At 34.3% G+C, this 15,749-nt stretch overlaps 1 protein-coding gene across 2 annotated transcripts in view; it reads right to left on the minus strand.

The window, feature by feature from the left end:
• The window catches only part of nbas (NBAS subunit of NRZ tethering complex), a 277,731-nt gene that overhangs the window by 130,980 nt on the left and 131,002 nt on the right, over positions 1-15,749 (minus strand). The gene's annotated exons all lie outside the window — the stretch shown is intronic.

The raw sequence follows: 15,749 nt of genomic DNA on the forward strand, positions 1-15,749 counted from the left end.
ATGTGATACCAAAAAACAAAATTTGCTTGCCTTGATTAATTAATGTGCTGTGATCTAAATACATATATATGCATCTAAATATAAATTTCACGATAATTATAAACTTGGGGAAGGAGTCAGAAATTAAACAATGAGATAATTTTTTAATTTCACCCTTATTTTCCACTGAAATATCTAAACTGAGTTTAGAGGAGTGAAGCCAAGTGAAGCCAAAATGTTCACCTCTTCCAGCATAGTGTATATGCTTTATAATGTATAAACAACTAAACTTGTGGCCAAAGCTACTCTGACACATGACGGACACAGTTCTAAGAAATCTGGACTTTGTCCTATTGGCACACATTCAATATCACTCAAACAAAAGTAGTGAACTCCTGGATTCACAAAATTGGCAGCTTTGAGACTCTAGGTTTCACTGTCCTCCAAGTGCAAAGTAAAGCCTTTCATTGAACCAGCCACTTGAGAGCTGTCTAGTAATGATTCTCACAGCAGACTCTTTAATATCAAATAAAGTAATAAAGCACAAGATATATAATTTAAAAAATCCTACACAGACTAGTTGTATAAATGCTGGTAGACAGACGGAGTGCTTTGCAAAAGTATTCTGACCTTCCCCCCCATTCCCATTTTGAGAAATTGCAAAATGATGCACAGCAATAAAACAATTAAACTAAATAATTTATTCAAAATCTGAACACTCAAACAGAAGACTTCTAAGGGCTACATTAAAGTGTATATCAACCAAAACTAAGGAGAAAAAAAACCCTGAAATGTTTTGATTAAGTATTCGGACCCATATTTGATGGAAGCACCCTTGGCAGCACTCACAGTACAGTCATGGGTCTCTACCAACAATTGATCATGGTGCAATTGTTGCCTATTATTCTTGGCAGATTTGCTCAAAATCTCTCATGTTATTTGGGACTCATGGACATTTTCACTCATTTCAGCCATTGAGAGATGTAGCTCTTTCAAAGTCACTGTTGGTCTTACAGCCAGATCTAAGTTTCGAACTGGGTGCTCAGTTAGGAAAGACACACAGATTAGGCAATGCATGAGTGGTATAATACTCATTCCATTTCTTCATGAATGACTTCACAGTGCTCAAATGGATGTTCAGTGATTTTTCATACATTCTCCTGATCTGTGCTTTTCCACAACTTTATTTATTTATATTTATATTGTTTTGAAAGCTTCTTAGACTTTATTGATGAATACATGCTTTAAAGTCACCGACAGGTGTTTTAATTCATGAGAGTTTTTTTCATAATTGTACACAGAGGCCTTGAATAACTGAATCATCCTCTGCCATAGAAAAGTGTTTAAATGCATGCATTTGTTTCATCTTCTTTTTTATTTTGGTTATAACGCATGGAGTAGATTGTGTATGCTGTATGACAAATATTAATTTATACTTATTAGCATCATTCTTTAAAGCAACCATTTAAAAACTATGCAAAGGTTTAAATAATTTTGTTAGGCACTGCATGAGACATTCATTAAAGTAAAGAGTATCTAATCTTCCCACTAGTACAACCTCCTTGAATCCTGATCTCATTAATATCTTCACACCCCAAGCAAAAGTTCAGCGTTATGACTCTCACAATGCAAATGAGTGTAATAAAATCTAAGTTAGAGTGTAAAAAAATAAACTTCTCAAAGGACTATTTTTTATTTAGTAACTGCTTGATGAAATTATTTTACCAATTAGTTAACCTATTCGTTAATTCCCATTCCGGGGAATTGAATATTATTTAAAACCAATAACAATAAAAGCTTATGAGTTAAAGGTTAACCATCCATCATGCTGGCATTTTTTCATTAAGTCTACAACAGCTAAAAAAAAAATTAAGCTCTTTGTGAGGTAATTAAATATAAAAATAAACAGTATGATGAAATGCAAGAAAAATGAACACCTAACAGATAGTCTTGAAAAACTATTCAAAGCACTCATACAATGCTAACCTTTTGTGAAACTCCAAAATTGCAAACTCACAGGTTTTTAAATTCATATTTAATTTGAATGATCCTTGAATGATCAAACCGGAGTCTTATTAAGGGTACGATGCAGTAAATGTCAGCAAAAATTAAAGAAAAAAAATAAATGTTGATTGCAGAAGTGTTCAGACTTCCGCAATCACTTCAAGTAGGCATGTTTAGGCTGCAAACGCATCTGAAGAAGGCCCCACAGCCAAAACGTTGTTTCTTTTCTTCTCTTTTCAGCATAGAATAAACCTTTAATTGTTCTGAAAGCACCTTTGTCAGCAATTACAGCCACGAGCAGTTATTGCAAGTCTCTACCAACATCTCACACCATTTTAGTGCAATTCTTGCCTATTCTTAGCAGAATTTCTCAAGATCTCTCATGTTGTCTGGGGCTCATTGACAACAGTATTGTTAACTATTGGACATTTTATCCCATTTCAGCCACTGAACTATTTTATGTATCTTTCAAAGTCACCATTGGCCCCGCAGCTGGATCTCTAACCAGTTTTCTGTTTACCTCGATGTTCAGTTAGGAGAGACGGACAGATTTAGGCAGAGTATAGGTGGTATGATACTCATTCAATTTATTCAAGATTGACTTCACCATACTCTGAGGGATATTGACACACAAAACAATTAAACTAAATAATTTATTCAATATTTTCTTTTTATTTTCTATACCTTTTTCTTGATGCTTTCTTTTGCTTTCCACAACTTTATTTCTGAGCTGGTTTGAAAGCTTTTTAGACTTCATTGCAGAATACTTGCTTGAAATTCACTATCTGACCGAGGGATCTTATAGAGACAGGTAATTTGTATTTATTATTGCACACAAACAGAAGTCACTCATATAACTGTATGGTTTGTTAAGGTATATTGGCCAAGAGTAAGTCCATATACTGTATAACCAGAATTGTGTGCAAGGCTTTCTCTTTGACCAGAGAAATCTTGAAACTCACAAGCCAATTGTAATTTTGTTTGATCAACAAAATGGTTGGGGGTTTTATGGACAAACCTAAATATTGACAAATAAACACATATCTGATAAATTTTAGCTTGTAGAAGTAAAACAATATTTACTGTCTTTGAGAAAATGAACGTTGTTTAATTTCTGTATAAACAGTAAGACTGTATAATTTAACTTATAACATACAAGATATACAGTAGCAAATGTTGTAGTCAAAGTATTTTACCCTAATATTATTAATCTTTGCAATCTCTGATTGAATGGGTCAAAATGATTTGTGTATGTACTGTTACTCCTGCTGGTTTGTTTTGCACATTGTGTTGTTGTATTAAGGAACTGTATTTTAAATACTTTGAATTTAGATGCTGGTTTTTATGTTACCTGATTGATTGTTCCTAATAAAAATAAAAGTACTCATTCAATTTAGTGTTTCTATTTCTGATTGTTCTACAATATTCAAAGAATCATATTATTACACTATTTTTTTCTGAAACCAAGCAAGCCTATTGCACACAGGCAGAGGTCACACAAGTAATTTTGTGGCTCGTTTAGGTGATTTTGTGCACCTGAATTTAGGTTTGCCAAAGCAGAGGGTATGAATGCGTAAATAATCTTGAAACATTTCTTTCATATTATTTACTCCCTTCTTTTTCTTTGCGTGTTGAAGATGTGTACTCCTCCATAGACTTGATGAATAAGAACAAAATATATAAAAATACAGGCTGGATAATGTAGTCTTGCTTAGAAATATAATGTTATCTTGGTAGCATTGCACAGAACAAAGACAAAATATATGCATTATAAACCCATTGTATAAATTATGTCAGATGCTGACATTTTTTTTAAAGATCCCTTCCACTACTTCACAAATTGTTCTCAAGAATTTACACAGTTATGTAAACTTAGCACTCTCACTAAACTGAACAATTTATTCAAGAGTGAATGAATGTATATCTATTACCTTCCTATCTGTAAAATCAAATGACAACTCAAGTCTTTATGATGGACTTTGGTACTGAGGGGAAAAAGAACTTTCCATTCATTTTCCTTCACAAAGTCCTCATTTTCCCTTTGCCATGTGAAGAACTCTACTGGTCAAAATACTGAATAAGAACACCAATACTGTTGAAAAAGTGCATGTTATGTAATGTCTGGAAAATATTAATATCTGAGTAGATTAAATGAAAGTGAAGGAAACACAGATATCCAAGGAACATCCACTAGGAAGATCTATATCCTCACCTGGGACAAAAAAAACAACCAAACAATTTCAATTATCCCACTCCTTCAATGTAACACATGACACCTCATCTAAGGAAAGAATTAAAGTTTCTACAACACATAAGTGTATTTCATCAGGAAACACATACCAAACAACAAATCAGGAAGCATTTTATATGTATATTTTACTACTGCAGCAAGGACGTGTATTGAAATGGGAGTGAATTGGAAATATGTGTTGGGAGTAGTAAATATTTTTATTTTATGGTTCTTAGTTTGGGCAAGATGAAATAATACAGAATCTTAAGGATCTGTAGGTTTGTGCTATGTTATAAATAATCTGCAGTTTTGATTATCTAATGATAATCAATTTTTTATGTATGTTTCTGTTAATGTGCTTGTTTCTGAAAAAAGTGTCATGTGCCAAAATACGTACTATAAACAGATGTGAGAGATGTAACTCTTTAAAATCCAGAATTCAATTCTCATCATTGAAAAATTAAAAGTACTTTTCTAGCTAGGTAATTACCGAAAAGACTTAATAAAAATAAACACATGAAAAATGTAAAGAAGGTGAAAGTTAATTCAGCTGTCAAAGGCAGTTTGACTCTAATCAGATAATCTCTGTAGTTGTCTCTTTTGTGTTACTTTGGAAACACACAATAGAGGTAGACAGTCACTTGTATTCACTGGATTTCTGATATGGATTGCATTTTATGTAATCACAAAAGACAAGGGTGGATGTGTGTTAAAGCCAGCTCTCTCTTAACTATTAAATTAGAATGGACATTGGATTGTCAGTGATTATTTCACATTTTCAAAAAGCATCAGGCACTTGAATGCATTAAATGTTTAATTCAAATAAAGATACCTGACACACCATAATTAAACTGACTGTCATAACTGCTCAGAGAAACTTTCAAATTATTGTACTATTCCATTACAATATACAAATTATTTGTGTTTTTGCATTAATATGCATTATTGGATATTTAAGAATATGGTTTACAATGCTCACTATCCAAATGAACAGACTATATATTAATAGAAGTTTATTTTCGACCAGTTTAAAGTTTATTCTATACCCTCTTTTATTCATATTACATATGTTATCAAAAATGTTATACATTATAAACAGAATCCAATGATGTGTATATGTTTATATTTCAATATTAAGTAATTTTCTCTACTTTTAAAAAAGACAGTTTAAATTAAATCTCTTTACAGTTAGCAAAGTTGTAGTGCTTTGCTTTTCACTTGATTTCCTACTACAATTTCTAGGCTTGGTCTTTTCTGGTTGTCTAAACTGGCATCGACAACCATGTTTTCTTGGTATGACTGATGGTTAGAGCCTCTTTCCATCTAAAATGATAATTAACAAGCACTAAATATATTTTCTGTATTCATCCTAAAATTCAGGATGACTTAAATCACAATTTGAGAAAAAAAAAAGAAAAAAGGGAAAGGAGTTATGGTGACTAAATGCTAGCGTTATCTTAAAATATTTAATTTACCATTTTTATTGTATATATCACAGTTTTGATGTTGTAAATGTTTTAGTTATCACCATTATTCTACAGCTATGTGCTAGGATGAACTGTGATACTATTCCTAGACATGGCTTTGATAAGTTAAAAAGATGTTAACTACATGAGAAAAAGTAAGACTGACAGCTTAGATCAGCAAAATTCAAACAGCATTTTCGATTGAATCTTCCTGAAATTTACTTAAATACATGCTATTACAGAATGTCCTTTACTGATGCAGACTAAGGATATTTTATTTTTGGTAGAATTTGGAAATTTAGTGTGATCCAAGGTAAGGCATGTTAGTGATACAAAATCTCAAAAGAAGCTCTGCAAGGCAGAGTCTGCATTTTTTCTAATCAAATGTACTGCCACAGAAAGTATGATCTAAACGTAATTCACAAAGATCAATTGGAAAAGAACAGAATATTATCTTAAAACATGCAAAAACTGAACAGAAACCCCCTTTACCTTTACTCATTTGGCCAAAAACCGTCTAAATAGTGATCACAAAAATAGACTCTAGGTTTGTGTTATGGGTCTTTTGAAAGTGTATAGTATAAGTAAAGTCCCTCCAAAAAATCACTTTCTGACATTTAGAGCCTTCAAAACTGAAACAAAGTCATCATTTCAAATGACAGGATCAAAGCCAATACCTGCACTGTATAAGGAAATGCCTTGATGCTGAAAGTCAAAGTTGAGACATATGAAAAGGCATGAAGTATTGATATGATAGGGCAGCAACTTACAAAACTATTGTGTTGCCTATATCAAAAGCCAGAACGACCATTTTTTTTAAAACTTGTATTTGTGATAATTAATATTAATTCCATACTTAAATAACAAAAGAAAAACGTTAAAGAGGACAATCAATCAGCATTATGATGTGATATGGATGTGTTTTGCCACCCCATAGAGTCTAACTGCTAAAGCAATGGTACTCAATACTTATTTAACACTTACACAAGAAACATACTGGTATAACAGCAGTGTCTTTTCAGTAATAGAAGTGCTGCAGTCTAATTTCTCCAAACCCCTTAAAGGTTTTAAACAATTACCAATAGACAAGCATCAAAAATCAATACATAAATCATTTTTAGTCTCAGTATGCAATATTTTGTTCTTATTAATGTCATTTTTAAACATGTTTTTGACATTAAGGTGACTTGCACAATATCATTTTTTGCTAGGGCAGTTAGAGGAAGGGCATGAAATAAACGCTTACTTGCTCTTGGAGTGCTTATTTGTATTCCAAGGTGTAGTTCTACATTGATCTTTTAGTGTAAGTGATCCATCTTGTGCAACTGCTTTGCTATTTTGATCTTTAGCTTGCTGTTGCTTCTCTTGCATCACAATCACACAGTTTGTTTACTGATGTCAGAGATGCATGATCATACATTAATGTATTTATAAACATTTTTCCAGATATACATATTTACTCATCAGTATGTCCTAAATACAATACAGTGTTTACAACTGCAGACCAATACTAATATAGAAAAGGCCAAATGTGATTATTAATCTTTTGAGTCTTAATGATTGCATCTTTAAATTCCAGTGTTCTGAAGAGACATTTTTTTTCTACTAGCTTTAAAGGACACACTGGATGATAACAGTGCACACAAAAACATATTTTTTTAGATTTCTTTCTTTCATCATTACACATATTTAGTACAGTAAATACATGTACTACTCTAACAGAATAGGTGAAGTTTTAAGACCTGAAATTGATAATGAGGGAAATAATAATATTATAAGGTATATGTTATAACAGTTGCAAAGGAACAAGTAAATGGTTCATTCCATGCTAAAAAGAGAAGAAAAGAAATGTAATGTTTCAGCTGTGGAGCTTTCACCTATGTACTTTAGGTACAATATACACAAATAAATGACTATATATACAGTATACTTAGGTGTATATGAAGTAAGAATATAATAAAAATACATATTGTACAATGCAAGCATAAACATTTATAGCAACAAGCAGCTACAACAATTGCCATATTATCTCACACTCACCCATCTCTAAAATTGAATGCATCTTCGACCATTCTTCCTATTGTAAACATACACCTCTGCATCAACTACCTGGGACTGTCAATTTCTGTCAATTTACAAATCCACGATTCACACAGTTATCTCCAATTACAAGACCTTCCACCCTAAACACACTAACACCTCCCTTTCTCAGAGTTCCTCAAACTTCAATAGCAATGCTGCTTCAACATATACTTACAAGACAATGAACAGAAAATGCAGTCTTTTTTCACTGACAGGGAATACCCTAGATCAGTGGTTCTCAAACTGTGGTATGCGTACCGGCAGTGGCACATGGAGTGCCGCCAGGTGGTACGCTAAATGACCCTGGAACTGTGTCGTGTGCGCTGAAAAATCGGGACGGGTCGAATATGCAGCTTTCGTACTACGATACAGTGCGCGCTAATACTTCAGTGGACACAAGAGATACTCTGTAATTCTATACCACTCTATAGGAATGCGTGCTACGGATGCAAGTGACCAATTGTATTTAAAAAAAGCTACTGTATCTCCAGCAAATAGGGAGAAAAGAAAATGTGCGTGATTTTGGAACAATGCCAACGTTGTAAACACAGGAATGCATAGAAATACGTGCTACGACCGCAGGTAATCTTGTGGGCACACGAAAGCGAGATAACAGAAAAATATTTAAGAACTGTTCTAATTTGAGAAAAATACACAGAGCGTCTCTGTGTTTCGCTCCCATGCGCATGAAATAAAAACTTTAAATAAATACGGAAATAAAAACGGAAACGCGGAAACATGCAAGCTTGTGGATTGCTAAAGCAGGTAAGCCCCACACTATTTTTGAAGAACCTTATTTACCGTTGGCAAAAGAGCTGACGTATTATGTGTAGCGAAAAAGCTGCTAAACAGCTCGACCTGCTGCCCCCCTCCCCCTGAAAGACACAGTCATTCATAGAATTATTGAAATGAAGGATTATATCAAAAGTACACTGATAGAGCACGTTAAGATGAGCAGATGTTTTTCACTGCAATTAGATGAGTCTGTAGTCGATTTGGCCAATTTGCTCGTTTACGTTAGATACGAGTTTGAGGGTATGTCCCATGAAGACTTTCTGTTCTGTAAACTGCTACCAACAGGAACTACAGGAGAGCACATATTTCAGCTTCTGAATGAATTTATCGAAGAGAATGACCTCGACTGGATAAAATGCGTCTGAGTTTGTACAGACGGTGCTAGAGCAATGACAAGCCGACATAATGGTGTAGTTGCACGAATTAGAGAGGTTGCACCAGAAATTAATGTACGCATTACAACATCCACCGTGAGACCTTTGCCGTCAAGAAAATGCCTGATGATTTAATATCTGTTAGACTGTTTTGAATTGTATCAAGGCTCGAAAAATTAATTCAGATCTGCTTTGCTCAACTAAACAGGCTCACCCCTCTCACTGAAATGGTGCTTTTTTATTAGTTGTTGTTAATGTTTTTTTTTTCTGTAAAACACTTTGAGAAACCACCTTTAAAGGCGCTATATCAAATAAAGTTTATTATTATAATATTTATTATATGAATGTGTGAGTGTGTGTGCACATGCGCTCTTGTTTGTCATTGAGATTTTCTGTAGTTCCTATGAGAAGATGACTTGTAGGTGGTACTTGGATGCTTTGGTTGGATTAGGGTTAGTACTTGGTCCAAAAAGTTTGAGAACCACTGCCCTAGATGCTGTAACATCAACCCGACAATTTCCAGACCTACTGTATACTGAATTCCTCTGGTGCTTCCCTTCTGCCCCAACACCCTTTCTGTTCCTAGGATCATTAAAGATAACATCTCCATTTTACAAAATGGAACCTTCTTCCCAGACTCCTTTTCATCTTATCTCCCTGTCCACCTACTTCAACAACCTTGTTTGCAGTTTCCTTTGGACACTGTGTACAGGTACTGTACCATCCACAACAGTTATCCTTTCTTGTAACAGAAGCCACTTTATCACCTGCAAATACGCATCCAAAATCATTTATAAATATATTTCAAAATCACTCACAGATCATCATGTGAATAGAGTAATCTCGTAGCATTAGCAACAAAGGAAGAAGACTGTCTGACCAAGGAACTGACAGAACAGTGAGGATGAAATTATTCTCTATCACAATATTTCAAATTTCCTACTTTCACAATTACACATATTTGTTTTTTTATGACTGATGTCACAGATGCATGATCACACATTAATATATTTATTATAATATTTATTTATAAAGACATTTTTCCAAATATACATATTTACTCATCAGCATATCTTAAATACAGTACAATGTAAACTGTGTACAACTGCAGAGCAAAACTAATACAGAAAAAGACCAATTTCATTAATTAAATCATTAATCTTTTGAGCCCATTTCACCTTCTCCTGTTACAATTTATCTGACATTTCTGTATGTGCCCTTTTACAGGGATTACAGGACTGTTGCTCTTACTCCGGAAAAAAAATCTAAAGCCAAAATTAAATTTAAACTTGGATCACACCTTCCTCTTTCTCTCAATGATAGACTAACTCTTCTTAAATTCTCTCCATTCATTTACAGATTTCAGCTTTTCACAACAGTCTGTCAGACCTCTCTTCATTTGGACACTCTTTCTCACCTGCTCTGTGCCCAATCTCACCTACCCTGTCCTTTGTTTCCCTGTGTTTTATATTCCTACTACTGTACCTTACTCTCTTCCTCACACTCGTAGAAAGCTCTGTCTCCAAAACACTGTCTCTCCGCTTTATTTCCCAGCATGGAATGAAGATGTTAATGTATTGTAAAATGTTTGCAGTGACTCTTAGGTTCCTTGTTGCAAACCCTATGTAGGATTTGAGATGGTTTTTATTTTAGTCCCCTTTGAGGGGTGATGAAATATTGTTGACTGTTGCACACTGTATCCCAACTGATCCAATAATATGAGTAGACTTTGCTCACGGGGGTATTCAGAGACTTCAATGCTTTTTGTCCCCTGTACCTAATCTATGCCTTTCAATGAATACTCCCAACTTGCTTTGAAAGCTCCTTAGTCTTCATGGTTGAATGTTTCCTTCATATTCACTCCCTGATCAAGGAACCTCAGCGAGACAGGTGTTTTTTTTTTTTTAAACTGACATACTGAGAACATTGAGATATCCAAGCTAGAGTCTGATAGAAGTAAAAAAAGGTATATCTGTAGCAAGCAACATTTTTGCTAAAGAACCTGTGCAGGTAAAACATTGAGCCAGAAAGGTAGCACATCACACTGGAAAACAGGAATGTGACAGGTCTTGGATGTATGTCTCTATTCTCTTTAAAAATGCAGCCCTTGTATTGTTGTCCAGAAGAGTCTTTCAAGTATGAAGGAGACTGTCACAAGTGATAAGAGAGTTAAGGAGATTGTGGAGCCCATCTGACATGATACACTAAAATGGTTTTAGAACACTTATAAATGGAAAAAGAATGTTCAATCAATTTCAAAATCAACTATGAAAAAAAGTGAGACAAACTTGAATCTTGGACAACCAATAACTATGAATAATAAAAACATTGTGCATATATTCTTAGCATGTGCCACTGATCTTCAATATATATAATTTAAGCAAATGTAAATGCAATACAAAACATGCTTACAAATACAAAACAGCTCCTAACTCATTAAATACATTCCCGAAAAACAATAATTAATTAAAGGATGTATTCATTAGTATACAAGAAATTCATTTTAAAACTGACAGTAATAACAATGTAGCAGATGGCTCTATAACCTACCACTTTTGACAAAATACTAAAAACAATGCAATCATTGTTGTAATGATCGTGTAGTTACGACCTCATGTAATAACAGAAACAACTAAAGGAGGAATATTAGAATAAGGATTAGTTAATAAAATCTATGCAAAACAACATCATTCTCAAACCATATAGCCATACCAAACCATACCATGTTTACTGTATGTACCAATGAACTTCCTTCTTTGTCAAAAATCACTTATTGCATTTGTTCACAAACATTCATATTACAGAATAACAACAACAAAAAAATAGATAGACCTTGCTACAAGGTCTTTCATTTAAAGCACAAAATGAAAATCTCAACACGAAAAAAAAATCCATTTAATTTATTCTGGCAGTCAATCAGATTAAATTTCTATCACAAAGTATTTTATATTCCACTTTGGATTTTATTCATGCAGGTACCTTTTTAGATTTTCTAATTTAATACTTTATTGATCTTGAGTATGAACAAAGACAACAGTAATTTAATAACTCAGTTTTATTAATACCCTCATATTTAAAAGAAAAACAAATTAGGCTTATGTCTGTGTTTTATTATGTATTACTGTGTCATTGGGTTAATACAGTTATTTTGTACAAAAATAGTACAAGATGAAAACGGCAGCCCAGTATAGGAGACCTATAATAAAAATAATGTTGTAAATGGTTTTGGTGTACCTGTAGGTGCACTTCCATTTAGTTCAATGCCCCGGTATGGTAACAGCAGACTCTGTGTTGTATGCAATGTCAGACTACAGATGAGAAGCTAAACTGGGACTCTAACAACTTGGTCATTATAGGAGCCAAGAAACTGCTTGTCAGAACAGGAGTGCTTCCTCAGTGTTCTGGCTTAATTCCAATTTGGATTTCAGAAATCTATCCTACCTAAAGTTTGCCCTTTAAAGTGTAACGGCAGACCCAGTTTCTCAGACTGGTTATTAAATCTTGTTAACAAGATAAATTCATCGACAGTATAAATAATTTACACACAGGCCCTTCCTGCTCATTAGTCATTGTAAAGGCTAATGTAATGTGACGTACGAGCGAATAAGTATAAAATGTGCAGCAGACATTGAACTGCAGAAATGTTCCATTGTGATCTGTATGCAGAGTTAACAAGTAGTGTTTGTCAGCACAATCGTCTCGAAATCGACAGCATATTTTTATTGGATTAAAAAGCCTGCTAGGCTTCATCACAAGGCTGCATCAGGTCACCAGTAGTTTTGTTACCTCGTTTCTTAATCGCAGAATATGGAGCTGTGCATACCAGGTAATTTAATTTGTTTTGTGTTGGGAGGTTTTACATGTTACTGTGTACATTTTACTTTCATTGTGGTTCGAAAGGCACTCACCAGTGCTGATTCTTTTTAACCCCAAAATATAAAAAAACAGCACTGCAGTTCTCCTTATTTGAAGCAATGCCCCCATTAGGTGAAGGAATTCCTCATTTTTTCACCTAATATGGTGAGTAGAACGGTTGTTGGTTAAAAATGTCGGTCACATTGTGTGTTTAACTAAAACAGTGTAGGATGAAATGGGTCTCCTCCTGAGTGCTTCAGATAATTTATGATGAAAAGCACTACACAAAAAATGTAAAGAATTATAATTCTTCTCCGTTTTTAATGTTCTAATTCAGCTCGTAATCATTAACTGATATGATATTTTGACACCATTACAAAATATTACATGAAAAATAATCTCCGGGAACAAAGAGAAATTTCTCTGCATTTTAGATTACATTTTAAAGACACATACAGATGCAGCCATTCAAAATGGGTGGGGTATTTCGCGGCATACCCCGGTGGGCGTGTCGCGGTATCACGCGGTTAATCGCGTCATTTGACGTCATGCCGGAAACTATCCGGTGTCACCTTGTAAAACCGCCAGGGGGAGCTTAACCTCTCATGTACAGCATTTGAGCTTTTAATTTTGAACTGTGTATTACAGCATGTTAATCATCAGTCATTAAAATGTTGGTATATTTTATGAAAGCAAGATTGCTCAGTTGGACAAAAGTACACAACCTACCTTTATCAGAAATATTTATGCATCAAAGCCTTTACCGAAGATATTACTAATAGTATTAATAATGAATGACTTTGGACAAGCTGTATACTCAAAGTATAATTTCTTTAGCACATTTGTACAAGCACTTGGAATCTGTCCAAGCCATACTTTGTCAGGCATTTTGTTTTACTTCAACGGGCATAAAAACTCCCTTGCTTTTTACAGGGCGTTTCATAATTTCTAACTACGAAAATGATTTAAAATGCGACACTTATCATTCAACTAGAGCTCAAAATATCACAAGGATCCTCAAGAGCACAGCAAAGACTGTATTAAAAGATACTTGTATGAGATACATGAGAATCCAGGCTTTTTTATCAACGCTTTCTTTTCCGTATACCAGATTTTATGGAACCACTTCAGAAGGGTGTCAGCCAGTCAGATTCCAGGAATCGGTACTTTAAAGGAAAAATACACACCGGTATTCCATTTCTCCCTAACGATTTTAAGCATCGAAGTATTTAACTAGCATGTGAAATAGCGTGTGAAAAAGTGGTAGTTTTAAGCTTTTCTGCTAATATAATTTGGAATCGCGTATCTAAAGAATTTAATAACGATATGATTAAATTCGTGTACTGTGACAGGGCTGTGTAGGGCTGTTTCGCCTCACTCTTCATGCGACTTCCCTTGTAGCCTACTGGTCTACGTGCCCGATTACCAACTCACGGGTTGTGTGTTCAAATCCAGCTGGTGCTGGACTTTTCTTTTAACAAACATTTCTTCGAAAAAATAGAATAGCGATATTATGGACAATCAATTGACTTTTATATTTCAAAATATCACAACATGATCGATTCTAAGCCATTTTTGATAACAATGAATAGTCACCTTCTTCCCTTCTGACAACGGTCCCCGCTTCTGCTTCCTGCTTCTATTGTGTGTGTGTGTGATAGAGTACATTTTTATAGAGAAATGGAGGCTGGACAGTATGCGATACAATATAAACATTTATATTGATTTAAATCGTGTTTTGATTTAAATCGCAAACGCGTGTTTAATTATATGTGTTTTTTTAATCATAATCAGGCTAATGCAACATAAATTGATACGGTATCTTTGTCTTCTAAGTATCTTAATAAACTTTCACCATAGCTTTCTACCCGTTTAGATTTATATTTCTTGGGATTTTGGGATCAAACGTGGAAGGATTAGATTGTAATCTTTTTTTTTTCAAATACGTTTTAGAAAAGTGTAATCTATACCTGCCCAGACTGTACGCCTTCCTAAACCCCGCCTTTCACTAGTGTCCTGCTCTTCCCCGCGCACCCCAGCCGGGCGCTCTTCGGCCTCTGCCCGGGACGAATGTATATTTTGATATTTACACCCGGCGCGGCACCGAGGGAGCGTCTGCATTTATAACTTAGTTTTTAAAATTAGTCAAGCAATATGAAGCATCTCCTTTTACTTTTAAGTCCCTTAAATACATTGAGCACAGCTTTCTCACCACTTAAGATTACTTTTTGATACCATCCTTACACAAAGCAGAAACTTTCCGATGACATACAGTACAAGTGGAAAGATTACAGATTTTAATCGTCTTTAATTTTGTTACGTTATACGTTTTAGGAACGTTTCATCTAAACAAACACCACAAAACTATTCTCGATTGTATTTCTGAATGTTATGTTACACCTACAGTAGTTCACTGCTTTAAATACATCGAATTAAGAAAGTTAGGTGTAGCACTTTAGATCTTTTTTTCTGAACCAGAGAAAATCTGATCATGTTTCTCTATAACAATAATAAAAAACTTTATTTTACATATCACAGTAGATCGAAAAACAGTTAAAGGTTAAACATTAGAGGCTTGCCACATCCGGACTGTTAAACAAACGCATTAGCACGTCAAAGCCCATTGAGGACCCACTATTGTTAAACATACAGAAAAGAATATTAAAGTATTGAATAGTAGTATTGGCTTTAGTATTAGCCATACAGAACATGTTTCGTGTATGTTTTCTTTAAAGTACCAAGACCAGCTATATACTGTATGTTTATGTTCCAAAATTAATATCGTTTATGGCCTTCACACGCGTTACAGTATGCTCCTATTCTTTTTATGCTCAGCTACTAAGATTTCCCTTCAGTGGTAAAATTCAATATCTACAACGGGCACAGTAAAGACATTTACTGTAAGTCTTTCTACGACAGACCAATGGACCACGAGTGCCCCTGTCGGTCAACCAATCACGTACC

The sequence above is a fragment of the Lepisosteus platostomus genome, chromosome 3 (assembly GCF_059453375.1).
Source record: "Lepisosteus platostomus isolate fLepPlt1 chromosome 3, fLepPlt1.hap1, whole genome shotgun sequence".
NCBI classification, from domain to species: Eukaryota; Metazoa; Chordata; class Actinopteri; order Semionotiformes; family Lepisosteidae; genus Lepisosteus; species Lepisosteus platostomus.